This window comes from Aythya ferina (genome assembly GCF_964211825.1).
Source record: "Aythya ferina genome assembly, chromosome: 1".
Classification (NCBI taxonomy): Eukaryota; Metazoa; Chordata; class Aves; order Anseriformes; family Anatidae; genus Aythya; species Aythya ferina.
In genome coordinates, this window is record NC_140296.1 from 195,084,364 (window position 1) to 195,103,953 (window position 19,590).

At 36.2% G+C, this 19,590-nt stretch overlaps 1 protein-coding gene across 10 annotated transcripts in view; it reads right to left on the reverse strand.

Annotated features, from left to right (window-relative positions):
- The window catches only part of MAGI2 (membrane associated guanylate kinase, WW and PDZ domain containing 2), a 768,619-nt gene that overhangs the window by 413,347 nt on the left and 335,682 nt on the right, over window positions 1–19,590 (reverse strand). Inside the window, exon 1 of one of the 10 annotated variants that reach the window (XM_084532026.1) lies at window positions 5,868–6,106. The exons of the other annotated variants lie outside the window; for them this stretch is intronic. The gene's annotated coding sequence lies outside the window, so the exon portion shown is untranslated. Of the gene's footprint in view, window positions 1–5,867; window positions 6,107–19,590 lie in introns of those variants that run through there. 10 annotated transcript variants of the gene reach the window in all.

A 19,590-nucleotide genomic window follows, 5' to 3' on the forward strand; every position in this document is an offset into this window, starting at 1 on the left:
AATTCCAGCTTTTGTTTCCTCCTGAGTCATTGTGAGAACTGGGTCCAGGTACATAAATTCAGGAGCAATGAACAATTAAGAAAACTTGTTAGGAAGGACTGTGAGATCTTGACTATCTCTATAGAAGGGACTTAGAAACCTCTTTATAAAAAATGGTCGTGGACTTTCTCTGTCTCATCCTCACAATTTGTAAAACACTCAGGAACCATGGCAAATCTCTGTGACTATTTAGTAAAAGAAACTACACACACCGCGCACACACACACACACATACACACATATGTATATATATGTATATACTGTGGAATCTTGGAATCTGATTGCTTTATGTATCAACAACAATGTAGTTTTATTTAGGCTCCCCCATATAAGGGGCAAAGAGCATTTACTACTGTAAATTAACACTACCATTATTTTGTTGGTGTGAAAGCTGCACAAAATGTGCTTCTTGAGTTTAGTTTTGAATCCTGATCAGAGCATGTAGTTCACACAGTAATAGGCAATAACTTCCACAGACAGGGAACATAATTGCAGCACCTTGAAAGTGATGACAGAGAGCAGGCACAGCACAGGAGTGCCATAACTATGTGCTCCTGTTGGTGCAGGCTTCTCAGCAGATGTCCAGCTTCATGGCCAAGTCCAGAGTGAAGCAATACATATTCAATTAGTATGCTCCAATAAATCCAGCCCCCAACAGTTCCTAAATCTTTACTAAGTTCAAGCAATGTTCACTTTCTATTATCTAGGACAGACTTTTATAACTTACGTCATCTCAGTCATCAGAGGAGCATTCTAGCTGCAATAATTTTTTTCACACTGTACATCACTGCAATTTATTTGTTTGACTGGAAAGGAAAGGATAACTGAGAAAGAGAACTTTTATTGTGATGTGCTTTCTATTGTAATGCTTCCCACATCCATGCCCATTTGTATTCCGTCACCTCTGGTTTATGAGCATTTCTGTCAATGGGAATTGTCATGGCTGTAAAGACTTAACTCCTAATACCTTCAGATTAAAGAATATTTCCCAGGCACTTTCCTCTCTTTTATTTATTTATTTATTTATTTGGTCACGTTCAATGACCACCCACTGCCAATCCTATTTGCTTGTTTTCTTTGTTTAGAAGGACCTAAAATGTATTTAACCTGAGCCCCGCTGCAGGATCAGCTTTCTTTTCTTTACTAAAGATCTCTACTCCTGAGTGAAACATGGCACTGGAACCAAGCTCTAAACCTTATCAATCACACTGTCCTTTAGAACTATTCATGTAATGATATATGTATTCAATATACATATTCAGATGATAAAAGTGTCCTGAGAAAGCTGCCAGCTCTCACTGCTTCCTTTGGCACTTCTAACCATGGGAATATTAGCTAAGTTCTTTACCACAGATTTGATTAGTACTGGGGTGAAAAATCATTTCCTTTTTGTTATGGGGAGATTGATGAGATCAAGAGTATTTTGTTTCATAGGCATCTGGATACGCCTTTTTTTTGACATCCTACATATCCAGTATCTAATTCCTCTGGTTTCATCCTGACCAGAGAAGGGCAAGCGGCAGAAAGTGTATCTCATTGTCTCAAGAGCGTGGGGCCAAGACAGGAGGAGGAAGTTATGGATGGTTGGCAGGGTTAAATCAAAGAATATTTATATTAATAAAGAACGTTGTGAGTGGTAAGGAAAAAAGTAGGAGGAAAAAAAGATATCAGGATAGTGACAGGAAAAAGAAGTTGGGTTAAAAATATCTTGCATCCTTCCAGGCAAGGGTGGATTTCTGTCTTCAGCTGAATAAGTCAAACTGACCTTCTGTGCTCAGAGAAAGAACAAGCCTGACCAGCATAGTTCTGAGTGAACCCTACTGTTGGTATTTTATTTTCTACAAAACAGTGGACACTTCCTAATACTTGGACATGTTCTGTATATCAACACCAAAGGCAACCACAAGAATCAGCTTCCTCTTTATCCTTCAGTATAATATAGTCAGGAGAAAAAAAAAAAAAAAAAAAAAGTATCTTAGTCCAGAACAGTGACAAGATGAATCTGTTTCTGAAATATTTATCTAGTGCCAGAAATGGTGAAGACACATGGCTATGGAATGTGCTATATACTTGTGGAAGCAATGACAGAGGAGTAGCTGAGAAATCCTTATTAAAAGGAAAAAAAATAAATCAGATACAGTAAATTCTGCTTACCATACTCTTTTCTTGACTCTATGGGCTATAACCAGTTCTGTTGTACTGCTATCATTTATAAAAAACTTGATTTAAAGTGATTGCAAGAAGGCAACCAGGAATATGGTCTTTAACGTTCTTAGGCTTACATGTATTTTGCAGTGAGAGTGTGATGGTTTCTATACAGGCATTTGCTGCTGAAATGGGAAATAGGTGGGCTGTTTGCTGAGTCTGTCAGCTGGAACACTGACAATCGCTACTTGGACTGCTTCAACATAAATAAAATTTTCTCCAACTTCAATGCTCTGGGTCTGATTCTCATTTCATGTTAGCATATATGTATCTACTTCATTCTTGTTATTTTTGATTTACATCACGAGTAGAAAACTCTGTCCTTGATGTTTAACCAGAGCATATCTTTACACAGCGTGTAGAAAATGATATCAAGAAATTCCCAAAGCACCATCATTTTATTTCTACCTTTTTTTTTTCCCATCCCCTTTTACAGAGGTTCAATTTGTCAGTGCTTCATCCTGAGGAAAAGAAAAAAAAAAGGATTTGCAAGCAAGGTCCTTGAGTATTTTCCATTTAGTAATGAGAATAAATGTTAAAAGTCTTGCTTCATTTCTTAAATCAGATTTTCATTGTTAAAACCCACTTTAGATAATGTTGTACGTTATTATCATATAATCAATAGACAATACTACTAGTTGAATGTGTGTGTTTCATTTGGATTACATTTGCTCATTTTCCTTCTCCTAGAAACTTTTCTGCCTTTGGTGAATCTTCAGACCAGTTTCTTGAAATGTGCTCAGTAAGATCTGAAATGTAATTTGGTCCTGTTCAGTATCAGACTTCCATGGTTTCTGATTATGTACACACACATCTGGAAATCAGTCTGATTTGTTTTAGCTTCTAAAACTGCAGCTGCATTCTCTTCTGTTATAAATATGGTCAACGTGTATTAGGCATCTGGAATCTTCCTGTCACTCAAACTATTTCAACTCCATTTATCTGGAATATCTCTCATTGACTTTCTTGCTTGTCTGATGGTTAGCAAGATGTTTGCTTTCTTTTTCACATTCCCACAGTGCAATTGTGTCACTTTCCATGAAGCAAACTGTTTACTACTGTCAAATTATCTACCTTTACAAAAGCAATAATAGGATCTGCATGTGGTGTTAAAGTTCCATTTTCATTCTTCTCCAGAAGTAGTGGAATTTTCTACTGTAACTCCAAGCATTTATGTCTATGAAAAATAATCTACAAAGACTGTAACAAGTTTGGCAAGTAACACTTGGAGTTTTTATAAGTACTCCACACAACATGCTCTCTAAGTACCAACCAAAATGTAATACTTCTTGCAATGGGTAAATGGCACATTTATACTATTTGCTTTCTAGGAAGGAAACTTTTAAAAATATTCTTTTCTTTCTGAAAAAAGAGAAACTATTACCTTAAGTCAGAGAGAAAGTATGGAGTTTAGTAAATTCACTGGTTTTTCAAAAACATTCATAGGCATTATTTAGCAGTCACAAAAATAGCACTGGCCACATTTTCTGGAGAGGATCCATACTACTCACAACTTCTCACAGATGTCCTTCTCTCATACGTGCCCTACTTTTGCACTATGGAGCCACCTTGTCTCAGTGAATGGTTAAAGTGGTTTTCTCTGGAACTACCTCCACTGCCACCCTGTGAATTACACAGCACATATCACTGTAGAGAAATGCTAGCCCCTTCCTCGCACCCCTGCTCACACATGCACAGACAGAGGCATCTCCCACTCCTGGTTTCCTGAGCTGGAACTTCTCCTGAGAACCATGGAGGCAGAGCTGGGTTGTCAGGCTGAGTGGCTATTTGATACGAGATGCTTGCCAATAAGCACACTTGTAGTACAATTAAAGTGGTGCCTGCCTCCCCCCTCCCTCCCCTACTCTGTCTTGTAGTATCTGAATGTGAACTTCTCCCTTGGATAAACAAATACTAGCACTGACAGGTATACTCCTGCCCTTTAAGGAATTTATTCTCAAGCTTCTTTTTTTTTTTTTTTTTTTTTTTAACCTGTATAGTGGGTGGCACGTTATCTAAGACACATGTTTTCCAACCCACTTACCTAATTCCAGCAGTACAGGCAGAAGCTGCTTTATTAGCAACATTTATACAACTTATTTCCAACAAACATATATTATTATTATTTATTTATTTTATTTTATTTTTTGTGAGCAGTAGTATTGGCATGAGGCTCTGATTTCAGGTAAAAGAATCACTACCTGCGACAGTGCCTCAGCTTTTCAAACAGAGATTTAAAAGCAAGCAAAGCAAAACAAGCCAGTCAGACATTATCAGTGAGAATGGTGATTAGAACAAACAACAATACAGGGGAAAAATGCATGGCTATTCAGAAACCGTCTTTGGGGGACTGAAGAAGAGATATGGAGCCATTTTTCACTAGGTTCATGAGAAAATGTCAGCACACAGATGCTACTGTACTGTCAGATTGCATCTTAATTTGGCCAAAGGGGACCCAGGCAGTCACCCCTCACAGACAAATTTTAAAGGCCCATTACAAATCTGATTTATTGGTTGCTAAGAATCCACCTGCTATGGTCTGCAGATTTTGCATGACATAAAGCTGAAATCCAGCTACAGATGAATGTATGCTTCTCTATATGACTTAAATCCATCTGAATACAATATTTCTTGGACATCGGTCAAGCCTCCCCCCTGCTTGCCCACCCCTTTTCTTCCTAATACCTTAAGGCAGTTTACTTCAGAATGAAGCAGAGCATTAACCTGTGCAAAATTGCTAATTTGTATATAACTCTCTTGCTGCCATTAATAATAATAATAATAAAGATGAAAGGAAAAAAAAAAAAAAAAAAAAAAAAAAAAAAGGAAATTCCTTTTGTTCTAAAAAGGCAGGGAAAATATTCAAGAACAAAAGAAATGCATCTGCCCAGCAAGAGAAAGGAGAAATTGCTGGTGTTTCTTTTAGATATTAAGGCATGTTGGTGTAGCAACCTTGCAAATACAAAAATTATATGGGAATGTTCATTTGTTTCTGTCTTTCACTCTTTTTGAAAATTCTATTGGCTTTTTGTTCAAACAAACAAAAAAATCACATTCCTGCTTTCACTGAAAAGCATAAGAGCATGAGAGTGAAATGCATTTGGAATTGCTAAAGAAACACCATTCAAACTTGCTCTCCTTAAACTACTCATTGTTACAATTCAGACAATGTACAACAACAATCACAGCTCAACTTCTAACCATGCCAGCATCACTGGAAATTCCAAGTCAACAGCTGTTTTTATTTCCATAAACATCATAATCAAAGCCTGCATTTGCAGTTTCCCTGACAAAAACCTAACAGCAGCCAGTCATCTGACGATTTGAAAAAGAAACGTACGATTCGTCTTAAAGCATGGTGTTTCAAACAGGAACTATTCCACACAAAGACAACATCAAAAGCAACACAAGAATCGTGCAAAGCAAGTCCGACTCAGCCCAAGTTTGGATTGAACATCTGGCTGAACACGGTAATGCCTCTGATTTTGATTTTGTTTTCTGGGATTAAAACCCATCTAATCTCTTTAACTGACCCCATCTCAGGTCCCAGCTACACTGCTTTACAAACCGAGAGAGAGGGGAAGAAAGAAAAAGCAAGGAAGAGAGGCAGAGTCTTATCCCACCTTTCCATGGCTCTCAGCCCGTCTGTCTTCGCATGATCTGCAAACCACCTGTACCGATCCAGCCCATCCTGGGGGCAGAAAATATCTTCCCGGTAGCTGGAGTCTCAGCCGTGCTTTGATTTTTTCGGCACGAATGTCTAGAATCTTCTGCTTAAGCCAGAGTCGGCAACACAAAACTGCAGCTGAGCTCTTTTGTTTTCCCTCCTCTCCAGGGCTGAGGCAGCGGCACTCCCGGCGCTCCTGTCCCCACCCCCGGCGGCACCACCGCGGACCCCAGCCCCGGCAGCCACCCCTTACCCCGGCCCTCCCCACCGCTTCCCGATGGTCCTCAGCGAAGGGGGCATCGTTAGGTGGCGGTCAGTCAGGTGATCTCCCCGCTAAAACCAGGAGGGATGCTCGGGGATGGAGCGCATGGAGCCGCGGTGGTTTTCAAACTAGCCGTTTACATTATAAAGCAGGGAGAAAAATGCAGCTCTCTGAGATCATTTGGCATGCTTTTGCTTTCCAGGTCTCCTCCAGCAGCCCGCAAAAGCATGCATACTGGAATGATATGTAATTAAACTTTCTGGTGGGAATAATCATACATGATTTGTATGAGACTCCTAAATATTTAAAACTAAGGGGTTATTCCTAAATAGCCATAATTATTCTTATATTGGAAAATAGATGCTATGCTGGTTCTGTAAGACCCTTTACAGCTTCTTCCCAATTCCATTTTTCTCACAATGCAATATTTAAATATTTATGCTGAAGCCATATTTAATATCTCAACAGCAAATGGACCATACCCAACAGAAAACAATTATTAGCTCTCCATTCACATTATTGCACTGTAATTCCAAATATCTTTGACATAAGATCCATTATGTGTAAACCTGATTTTATGAATTGTAGGGTATCCAATGGTCCCATTCCCTGGGTTACCCTGCTTAAAGCTGGGCTTTTTTTTTTAATACTCTGCAGGGCTTTTGAGATTAGACTCCAAATTTTGAAAGAATAAAACTGTAGACCCAGATTCTGTGAGAGTCCTAGTTGCTGCCAAGTTTTCAGAAATACCCAAAGATTTTTGCAAAAGTTAGGTTTACTTGCAAACAATATGTTTTGAGTAAATCTTATAAGAAGCAAAGATTATAAGTCTCGATAGAATAGTGTTTTTTTTTGTTTGTTTTGTTTTTTTTTTTTCACCCTAGTCTTCATTAATAATTTCCTATCAGGTTTAATAAGACTAGAATTTCACCTAATGTATCTCCTTTGTATTCATTGCAAAATGTTTAGGAAACAGGAGTCACTTGCAAAACTAGGCACAAAGGGTAAAAGTAGGTATTCATATTTAATCAGTCTTTCTGAGAAAATTTAAATACGTAGAAATTATACATCACCTATTCTAGAACAAAACTGATCTCACCCTCCTATGACCATATTCTTAAAGCCTCAAAGCCAGAAACCCTACTCATCCATCCATCCATCCATCCATCCATCCATCCATCCATCCATCCATCCATCCATCCATCCATCCATCTTCCAATACAGACATCTCCTATGCTTCCCAGTGTTTCCAGTAATATAATAAAGGACCATTTACCCATCTCATATTAACTGATCTGTATATATAACACACTTCAGTCCGTATGGCACTATACACAGAACACAAACTTCCACTTTTGTTTTCCATACAATCACTCTTATGATATAAGGTAATTCTCTCTCTCTCTCTTTTTTTTTTTTTTTTTTTTTTTTTTTTTTTTTTTTGATACTGAGGGAAAAGTGCTATACAAAATATTATGGATTATCTACAACACTATCATAAGTGAAAATTCAACTTCTTCCAAACCAGCCTTTCTAGTGGGTGCAAAAAATGCTCTGGAGATTTCATTGGACTGCATGTTGAAAAATTTTTAGAACTAGGATTCTTGTACTGCTAAGGTAGGCATGTCCTTATAGAAAAACATTTAATGCCTTTGTCACTTACCACTTGAACACCTTTTTACCGATCCTAAAAATGAAGACCAGAAGAACCCTCTGAAGCCAGAAGAACCAGACAATTCCACATCTATCGTCTAAGTTTCTAGATGTAAGCAGAATTCTGCAGTATTTTGGGAATCTACAGAGTCCTCCAAATTTACTCTATTAATAAATTTTTAATTTCACTCTCCTGAAGGAGCAGTAGTGAAAGAAGGAATGAGGGGGAATGATTTTAAACTAAAAGAGGAGTGATTTATATTAGAGGTTAGGAGGAAATTCTTCAGAGGGTGGTTAGGCTCTGGTTGCCTAGAGAGGTTGTGGATGCCCCACCCCTGGAGTGTTCAAGACCAGCTAGATTGCCCTGAGCAACCTGATCTAGTGGGTGGCATCCTTGCCTATGGCAGGGGGGTTGGACCTAGATGATCTACGAGGTCCTTTCCAACCCAAGCCAGTCTATGATTCTATATTGGCTAGACTGGGTCAAATAGAAGAGAGTCGAGAAAATCATCTGTTAAGGCTAGTACGAAGTGTTCTCATTCAAATTTCTTTGGAACTCATAACACAAAGTTGCATGGATATTAATGTTTTCTAACTTAGAGATTAGCAATAGTCTTTTATTGCTACAACATAACATAAAACCTATTTTGAGGAGATAAATAAGCTTGAAGCATTACTGCTGGAAAGGCAAATAGACGCTATTTTCCTGCCATCCAGTAGTTACAATACTGTGCAAATCATCTGGGCTGCTGGACAAAATTCCAAGACTAAAGTGAACAACAACTAGCATGCAGTAGAGCCACTCTGTGCACAGAACCCTCATTGAACATGATGACTTCATATGATCACATCATATGATCACATCATAGGTATGCATATGATGACCACCAAAAATGTTGGAAGAATAGTACACTACAGATTTTCAAAAATGAATTGTTATGTTCACCCAACTAATGTGCATTTTAGTTTATTGCTATCAAAAAACTTTCATTTAATTTCTAAGAAATAAGATAATGGTTTTAGACTTTTCATAAAGCCTCTTTTAAAGTCTAGGCTGACATACAAATTGATAGGAACAAGAAATTCTGAATTTCTATATTGATGGAGTAATAAGTACAGGCCTAATACACTGGAAGAGGTAGGAAGATTATCTTCCACTTAAAGGGTATATGTATATACACATTGATTTACAGATATACATGTATACATGTATATGTATATATATACGTATAATATATATACATATACATGTATATATACAATATATATGTATACATATATACATATACATGTATACATGTATAAATAAATAACTGAAACCATATAATAAATATGGATGAAAATCTATCTCAAGCATGGAGACAATAATTATGTTTTGGAAATAGCGTGCAGTAATACTTATCAAAGTGTAAGTGCACAAAGTGATATTTTGCTCCTCAAGAAGTAAATACATTATTTTCTTAATCATTAAGTTTATCTTCTGTAATCCCTTGAGAGGAATTTGAAAATATCCTGGCAAAATCAGTGTTTTTAAATTATATTATTTTAAAAATTAGAGCTTTAATTTGAACAACACATACATAATCAAATTATTGAGGCATGACAAAAATAAATTAATGGTCTACTTTGTTACAGAAATACTCTCAGTATTTGCAATGTTAATTTCAAAACAGTAAAATTATGCACATATCAACATAAAAAAAAAAAAAAAGAAAGAAAGAAAAGAAAAAAAAACCTCTATCTGTTTTATTCGTAATACTTATCAGCCTTAAGGCTGGATTTATTCTTAAAAGAAACCATAGAACCAGGCTGCAGTTTTTCATTTCATTTATATGCAAGTAAAAGGTTCATGCTTAAAAATAAAACTATATCCAATCAGTATGAAAAGGGATGTGATTTAAGAAGTCTTTTTGAATTTTGCGCAGTAAGCAAGCATGAATGTTTTGCTTTTCCATTACTTTTCAGATTTGGAATTTGCAAGTTCATGTTTCAAAAGTAATGTGAATGCAGATAAAACTATCTTTAATGTCAATATTAGTGATGAGTAAAAATATCCAAATGCATATACGTTACACACAGAATTTACACAGTTGAGGGAAACCATTAAAAAAATAGCACTGACAGTATTATAAGTAACTTGCACCTTCAGAAAGACTAAAAGTTTTAATCAAAAAGGTCAACAATTTTGGAATAGATTAGATTTGGTTTTGGGATGTACTTTGTGCTCAGAGGAGGAACGTTGAAAAGAGGAATGAGAAAGAAAGAAGGCTGAGGTACAGATGTGGTCCTATTCCCGTGACATAAATAAGCCATTTGACATGTGTGGGCTGTGACCCATGCTAGAGATAACATTTAAAGCAGGCCTCTCTGTAGAATTAGTCATTATCTTTGACTTTAAAACAGACATAAACAAGTGAGAGATGATGAGCAAGGTTAATACAAATAGCCTTTGGATCTCCCAGCATTGTCTTGTCAATTTATGGGAAGGCACGGGAACAGATCATGGGAACTTTCTGCTCTTCAAAGACCAGATTAAAGATTTAAAATTAAATTAAATTAAAATAAAATAAAAAGAAAAATCATCAAGTTGAGGACGAAATACACTACCACCCAGCCTGCTAGAAAGTCCACACTGTTTTTTCGTTATGTCTATGAAAAATAATCTACAAAGACTGTAACAAGTGATAGAGGAGTCACACCAGCTCTTGAACGCTTTTAAAGAAATTGCATGACCAAAATGGAAATCAAATGGATAAACATCTTTCAACACTGATGTCAACAGCAGAACTTGATTTGTTGCTTCAGAAGAGAGTGCAACAGAAAACCTCTTAAGAATAGAAAAATGAGGTTTTGGACTACATGTAACCACTAAAAAATCTCATAGGTCTTTTTGTGAAGAAGGAATTCAATACCAATATTCTTATTAGAACCTAGAGCAAGTGTCATACAAGTGTTGAAGGCAGACTGAGGATAGAAATGTTTTATTCCTGACTTGGATGTATATGTATGTATACATCCAAGTCATATATGCATGTGTATATATGTATGTTAAAGATAATTTGTCTGCATAAGCCCCTTCCATCTCAAAAATGGTAATAGGATATATTTCTTAATCTTATATATCTCTAAATATATATATATATATATATTTTTTTTTTAAACGGCATTAAATAATTAATGCATCTAAGCTGACTGCAGTGCTGTTGTCAGTCTTTACATATGCATCAAATTCCATCCATGAAATGGCAAAAGACTTGCATTATACAAATATGGCATATAGGCCCCTTCAGTTTGTAGAGGACTTAGGAGGCAGAAAATGTTATGTTCAGCCTAAAGTTTGCAAAAACTCTTACCAGTTCTTTGATTGTGATGAACGTATTTCAGAGTTAACCAAATACCACCATCTAACTGCTAAGCACCGCGATCTCAATAACTTTGACAGAAACAGGTGGGTAGTAATGGAAAATCATTAAAAAGTCTAGTTTATTTTTGGAGGATATTAATTGAAATTTATTGGGATAGTTCAACTGTTTCTCTCTCCTTAAGATTGTACTAATGCATGTACAGGCCCATGATGAGAAGAAGGTAATTACAGTCCTCTCTAGACCATGAGTTCATTAAGTGTTATTTGGGATAAGTAAGTTTTTAATTGGTTTCCAGTGCCTGTAAGGAGGATGGCCTGTGGTAGCACAGTAGTGAGGATTTGTACCCCTACTGCTTTCCCGTGTTGGAATTCAATAAAGTTTAATTGGATTACAATGGGGGTATCCACAAGATGTCAATTACTGGTATATGCTCACTGTGGACCTCTTCTTCCAGTGGCATTAGGTTGACTCATTCTGCACACGTTTATTACAGGACCTCTTCCCCTCCTTCCCAGATAATAAGTACTGTACAAAGATGCCAGACTTTTTATTAAACAATAGCATAATCACACAACACATGTGGCACTGTCTTCAAAAATTAAAGCTCTACCTGCTCTGAGTTTACAGCATGTGACCTACTTTATTCAAAACTAGTCCTGGAATGTCCTGTTGCACCTGTTATTTTGCCCATGTTTTGATTGTCTCCCTCCCTATAAATGGAAAAAGGTGTCATTTCATGAATTAGGCAAAACTATTCTATGCCCAAGGATATATATATATAATTTCCACCATTTAAGGTACGTGAAACAAATAACAAAAATAAAATAACCCATTTTCCTGACTGTTTTCTAGTTCATTTTAATCTGATTTAAGATCATAAAAACATTACAAAGACATCAAATGCTTTTCCTAAAAGTATTTAGTACATCATAAAACAAGTTATTTAAATTGATTAAAACTGGTCAAAGAGGTCTCCAAGTCTCATTTTACATAAAATATATTTTGAAGAAATATAATTTTAAATATAATATAATATTTTTATACATTTGTTCTTTCCTTAGTGTTTGATTTCTAAAAAATTGCAGAGAAAAATCATTTACTGATCTGCCTCTTTAAATGACAGATAAGGTGTAAATTAAAAAAAAAAAAATCACTGTGGTTGTATCAACATTAACAATTATGTGACTGTGGTTTTGTTCCATTATTATTTCACTCTGATTTAAGAAGTACTAAATTACAAATTAACAAACATTTTTAATATTTTCCAGAGAACTGATCTTACCACTAACAGAAATGAATCAGAAGGAAAAAAAATTAAATTTGCAGTAATATTATAAAATATCAAACACATTTATTAACTGATTCTTCTAACATCAATATTACTGCACTGTGATTTCCCCGTTATTTTATCATTGTCAATTTGAATATTTCCTCAGCACTCACTAGTTTCTAAATGATACAAAATTCATTTAAATCACTTCTCACATTTTTACTTACAAAATTCAGATTACAGAATACTAATAACAACAACAGCAAAAAATAAAATTGGTAAGCATGACCTCTATTAATTTATAATAGTTTTTGTTCACTGTGTTTTTTAAAAATAATAATAATAAATGCCATAAGAAAATAAAATAACATTTGAAAGAGTTCAAAACTAATTTGGGTATTCTACTTGCATATACATTTTAAAGTACCTTGTTTAAAATGAACGTACTTTATATGGGGATGCAACAGTACATTTGCAAAAGAAAATGGAAGTTCTATAGTATTTGCACAAAAAAGAACTCCACAGTACAATACATACAGAATGGTACCACATTTACTATTGTAAATCCTACAGTTACTTATCAAGGATTCTAACTTTTATTCTTCTGGAGCCAAGAAGGAATTTATTGAGAAATGGCTGATTTTAAATTTCAAACATACATGTAATTGTTCTGGAGAGACCAAAACAATTGTAAGTTATTAGTAATTGTAAGTTATTACTTTTTTTGTTGTTCCATGTCATATGACAGGAAAATGAAAACATTTTCCATACATACCCCCAAACAGAAAGTCCCAGTGGGGACTTACTGGGAGCTAAACTCTAGCTCTGCGGGCTAGAGTTTAAGCTGAAATTCTGATTTTTGTTTTGTTTTGTTTTGCTTAGATTTTTTTTTTGTTTAAGTCAGCAATTCCTACTAACAAACAAAAAGCCATAATTAAATTATTCAAAAACATAAAGAAGATTGTATCTATTTGTAAGCATGAAGTATGATAGAAATACTTGAAATATGAGATATTTTAATTATTTTACTTCACTTTTCTTGATTTTTTTTTCAGAATTTTAACTGTGTAGTAACACTTTACAGTTAATAGAAACATGCAAGTTACTATTGATAAAGTGTTAATATTGATTCAATCCATCTTTGTATTCATGTATATTTCTTTAAATACTTATGTGTTGTGTAAATTTTAGAAGTCTGAAGAATTATATACATTATTTCCTATGTGAACACATAAAAGATAATTTCAAATTTGTACTTCAATCAATTATTAGATAGTTGTGCTAGAAACTGTCAGACTTTTTTTTTTTTTTTTTTTTTTTTTGTACCAGTTTTAGTGTTTCTTTCTGGAAGAGTTTGCTTAAAAGAAACTTCACATTCATAAAGTACATAGTAATATTCCATCTAGTCATTAATAGTCAAACACACACATACAATGGCGCAACTGACACAGGCAGCTGAGTTGGGAATTGAAACCATAATAATTAACAATAGATTTCTTGATCTCACCATGACAAGTAAATGAAACACTCTGCAGTGTGCTTGCCCAGTGGAAGAGGGAATTAACTCAGTATGAACAGTGGAATGGAAGCACATCACTGATTAGATCTAATGCACAAGGAATGCAACAATGGAAAGCTTGTGTTAGCAGAACACATCAAAGTCTTTTCTAAATATTGTGCATGCGTATGCGAAAACACACAGAAACATATTCCCAATAAGAACCTGTCCTGGTTTCAGCTGAGATAGCATTAATTTTCTTCATAGTGGCTAGTAGGTTGCCATGTTTTGGATTTAGGAGTAAAATAATGTTGATAACACCCTAATGTTTTAGTTGTTGCAGAGCAGTGCTCACATAAAGCCAAGGACTTTCAGCTTCTACTGCTCTGCCAGCAAGGAGGCTGGGGGTACACAAGAAGCTGGGAGAAACCAGGAAAGGTGACCAAGATTTGCCAAATAGATGTTCCATACTATGTGGTGTCAGGATGGATAATAAAGCTGGGGGGAGTTGGCCTGGGGGAAGGGCGGGCAGCTGTTGCTTGGGGACTGTCTAGGCTGGGCATCAGTCAGTGGGTGGTGAGCAACTGCAGTGCACATCACTTGCTTTGTATATGTTATTATTATCATTATTATTATTGTTGTTATTATTCCTTCCTTTTCTTCCTATTAAACTGTCTTTATCTCAACCCATAAGTTTTACCTCCATAAGTTTTACCTCTTTTTTTTTTTTTTTTTCTTTATTCTCTCCCCCATCACACTGACAGAAAGTGAGCAAACAGCTATGCAGTGCTTAACTGCCTGCTGGGTTAAATCACAACAGAACCTTAGTGAAATTGCACAAGAAGTACTAAACGCAATACCAAGTTCAATAAATAATTAGGTAACATAAAATAATTGTATGATTTAACTTCCTATAAAAAAATAATCTAATATTTACATTTCTTCAGGAATTTTGGTCCTTAATAAGTCTCAGGAATAAGTCTCCAATTTATTCAACTCTTACTGCTCAGCTTCCTCCTGTCCCCATTCAGGCTCATGCCTCTTCTCTGTTCAGGACCTCGGAGAGCACCTGGGGCTGCTGATCTCCCCATGAGCAGCCCTTAGACTACAGAGAAAAAAAAAATCACTTTGTGCTTTTAGTTTGCATGAATTATCTTCCTTTGTTCTTCTGTATGTCTCTTATTGCTGCTCCATCCTTCCTTTTCTCATCCCCCCCCTTTTTTTTTCTTTTACAGTGACACTTACTGTTGCAGCAACATTCCCACTTGTCAGAAACAAAATGTTCTTCCTTTCCTCCTTCAAACTTACTGCAAGACTTTTATTAATTTATTTAAGGCTGTCTTGTATTTTACATTGACAACGTTACATTGGTTTATGTGGCAAGGTTTTGGTAGTGAGGTGAGGGGGCTGCAAGGGTGGACTCTGTGAGCAGAGCCCAACAGCTGCCCCATGTCAGATCAGAGCCAACTCCAGCTATCTCTGAAAGGGACCCACTGCTGGCCAGAGACGAGCCAGTGAGCAACACTGGTTGGGCCTCTGGGATATTTAAAAAATGAAAAGTTGCTGTGCCACAGAATCCAGGAGAGAGAAGTGAGAAAACTTGAGAGAACCAGCCCTGCAGACATCCAGGTTAGTGCAGGAGGGCAGGAAGTGCTCCAGGTGTCAGAGCTGAAGTTCCCCTGTGGCCTGTGGAGAGGGCCCTGTTGGAGCAGGCTGTCCCCCTGCAGCCCATGGGTTCCATGGCAGAGCAGATCTCCATGCCCATGGAGGAGCCCAAGGTGAAGCAGAATCCAGTCTGGAGTTGCAACCCATGGAGAGTAGCCCACACAGAAGCAGCTGATCTGGTGGGAGCTGCCACCCATGGATGACCCATGCTAGTGTTCCTGAAAGATGGGCCCCATGCTGTGGACCCATATTGGAGCAATTCCTGAAGAACTGCAGTCTGCGGGAAGCCCCCTCATGATCAATTTGGGAAGGACTGCAGTTTGGGATGGACCCCATGCTGGAGAAGGGGAAGTGAGTGACCGTGAAGAAGTGGCAGATGACAAAGTGTTATAGACTGACTACAACCTTGATTCCCCATGCCCCTGCATTGCTCAGGTGGAGGAGTTAGAAGGAGGTGAATGGGGGGAAGGTGTTTTGGTTTACTTTTGGTTTCTCACTGTTTTAGTCTGCTAGTAAAAGGCAATAAATTATACTTATCTCCCTACACTGAGTCTGTTTTGCCCGTGACACTTTCTGGTGAGTGATTTCCGCGTCCTCATTTCAATCTTTGAACCCTTTTTCATTGTATTTTCTCTCCCTCTTGTTCTGAGGAGAGGGAGTGAGAGAGCAGTTGTGGTAGAGTTCAGCTGCCCATAAGGCTGAAACCACCACGGAACATGCACTAAAAGTATTACTTCATGAATTATAGCTTTGTTGTTTTAATATATATATCCGAGTCAGATATATTGCATTCTTGTACACTGTCCATTTTTACAAAACTTACTTTGCAATAACTCTGAATCTGAAATGATTTTGACTGCCACCACATAAAATTTTCAGTACAGGTATAACAATACAGTTGCAGTTACTAATCTTCTTTCACATATTAAACACAGTTGAATGATAGATTCCCTTTAAAACTCAAAAGACCAGTTTAAGTTCAAAACTGTAACTAAATACCTGATTCTGCATTCACAAGGTGAATAATCCCAGTCTGTTCAATGGAACTGCTCACCTGTACAATGCCACATGCTATGCCCTTGCAGGATCTGTACCTAAAATATCTCATTAAGGCTCAGAGTTTAATTAACTCTCAGACTGATATAAATCAAGAATGATTTCCAAAAGTCAGTAGAGAATCATTGGTGTAACTCAGTGTAATTTTTAGACTGGTTTCTTATGGAAAATTAGTTTTTGTGATGACATTGTGAAGGGGAAGGAAGAAGGGAGGAGAGGAGGGTATCAATATGATATGCACATATGTATGCATATGTCTGCGTGCCCTTCGATCTCCTCTACTAAGCCTGAACACAAAGGCCGATTTAAAACAATTTTTATCATGCAACTGAGGGAAGGTACAAATGTGTAAGGGAGATATGGAAAGGATGAATAAAGAACTCATTCTTGAGCTCAACTACCAGATTCATAAGAGACTAATTTTGTGGATTTGGCAGTATTGAAGCAGTCTTTCTTTTTAAAAGATGGAAGTGTTTTGAAAATGTATTTCACATCTCTCTTTTAACTCTGTGGCTTTTGTATGTTCACTCTAATGCAAGGATTTTGAAGCGCATCTTCAGCAACGGCCTCCCATCAGACTAGGAATCAGAGGTAGCCCCTCTTTCTTCACAACAAATAAAACATCCATGTAGTGTACTTCAGAAGATTCAGACACACACACAAAAAAAAATGGCCTAAATAAAAACACAGTCAAACTGTTGAAATGTTGTGAAGAGCTGCTTATACTGGCTCCAAGGCAACTTCTGCCAGAAATCCCTTCTAGTCATAGCATTTACACAGTAGGAAATTCAGGCATTATGAAATATGAGGTCTGAAGCATAAAGCCTACATAGTCTCAAATCAAGACACGTAAGTCTTAAATAAATATATAAATAAATAAAGTCTCAAAGAGAACCATATCCCATAGACAAGAGGGAGGACACTAAAGTCACATACAAATGTAATCATATTCAAACATCAGCAATGAATGATCCTTAATCTGGATCATGAAGAACACATTTTGGACTTATGTATAGGCCACTAAATTACATGGCAACTGTGGATGAAGAACAGTCTCATTCCAGCTAATGCCTGTTGACAAAGTTTATAGGTTGGAAGTTGATATAAGACTGTACAAAGCATGTTGAGTTGAGCAGCAGAAGAATCTCTGTCTTGGAGAGATTTCAGAATGGTTCAAAATGACAGGTCCTATTTATCTATACAGTGAAATAGGAAGGCAAGCCACATCCATTACTAGGTCAGTAGCTTTGGTTATGTCATTATTATTGCAGAAATTCCATACCTTCAAAGTTCTGAAGCAGAACAAATAATGCCACACACTCTATAGGCTCCGAGAGTGAATATCATATCGAAGCCAAATCTATTACAGGATGCTACCAATAAATAATAATATTTGATATCTTCCTCTCTCTCTCTCTTTTTTTTTTTTTTTTTTTTTTTTTTTCCTATTTTTTTCCTAACAAGCAGAAATAAAAATGTTTTCTCTATAAACATCTCAAATGTGTTTAGTGTCTTGGGGATTACAGCTTATCCATATTCCACCAGAAATGGTGGATTTCATTTCCAAACAGATTTTACAGTGAAGGAACACCACTTTTTGCGGAAGAAGCTTGACCAATAAAGATTTTAAAGGAAATCTGTGAATTCAAACATGATCATGTTTATCTGCAAATGAAGCTAATGCAAGATACTAAGATCTTCTGTAAAAAATGTTATGTATTTTTTTTCATATTACAAAAGTAACTATTTATCTGCTTTTCTGCTTACCAAAACTAAAAGTTATGATTAGTAATTAGTATTGATAGAGAATACCAACTCTAGAACTACAGAAGGTTAATATTTTCTAAGTTTTATATTCTATGCAACAGGAACATTAGAAAATGTTAAAATACAGGTAAACAGCTGCAGTTTCTATTTGTAAAACTCAGAAAAAATGCTAATAGCTGAATCTTTAATGATACCTTCAGTCAAAATTTTATCTGATGTACAGTTATAAGTTGACACCCAAAGCATACAGTTTATGGTCTCCTCAGAGTGAAGGTAGTAGCACCTGCGGATTTTCCAGAGAATCAGGTCTTTATCCAGTTGTCAGACTCAACACCAAGTACTTAATCTTTCTTTTTCTTCTATTACATTTTTCATTATTCTGTAGATCACCTCTTCACATGAAGAGAAAGCCACTTTTGACATATATGTCAAGATTTCTAATATCACAGTTTACCTCACTGCACCCATTCTCACTGAGAAGACAAAATTCTCATGAACAAAGGTTACATCTACCAAAATCTCATTATTTATTCAACCTTTCCAGTACTGAATGTTATCTTACCTTCTGATATGAAATTTGACCAAAATAATTTTTAAGCACTAACTTTTGAGTATTGTAGCTAAAGAAAATCCTTATAGCCTAATAAGTACAAAATACAAATGGGATATTTTATGGCAAAACATTCAGGCTTTCTACTCCACCAATATATTATCCAGAAGGGCTGGATTCATTTTAACAAGAGAGTAAGGCAAAAGTAACTTTTCTATGACTTCCCCTAAATGAGGACCGAAACTTTGGTTGGTTTATAGATCTTGACCGTTGGTCCTGTGCTCTCTGAAGGATTTACAAGAAAAGAGATGTATTCTTGTCTTGCAAATGAGTCTCATTTGATTCCAGAGGTGGTGCAGGCAGCAATTATCATATATAGAATATATATATGTATATATATATTTTTTAAAACTGGGAATAAACTGGGAATAAGGTAGTTAATAATCAGTACCAGGATATACTGCAGGTGCTACATTGAATTTTTGTCATTCCTTTTCTGCTAGTCAACTTTTTCATGTCCTAGCAAAACTTTCTATTTTATAGATATTCTTAGATAGCAAAGAGGTGCTCAACCAATGTAAATATCAATATCA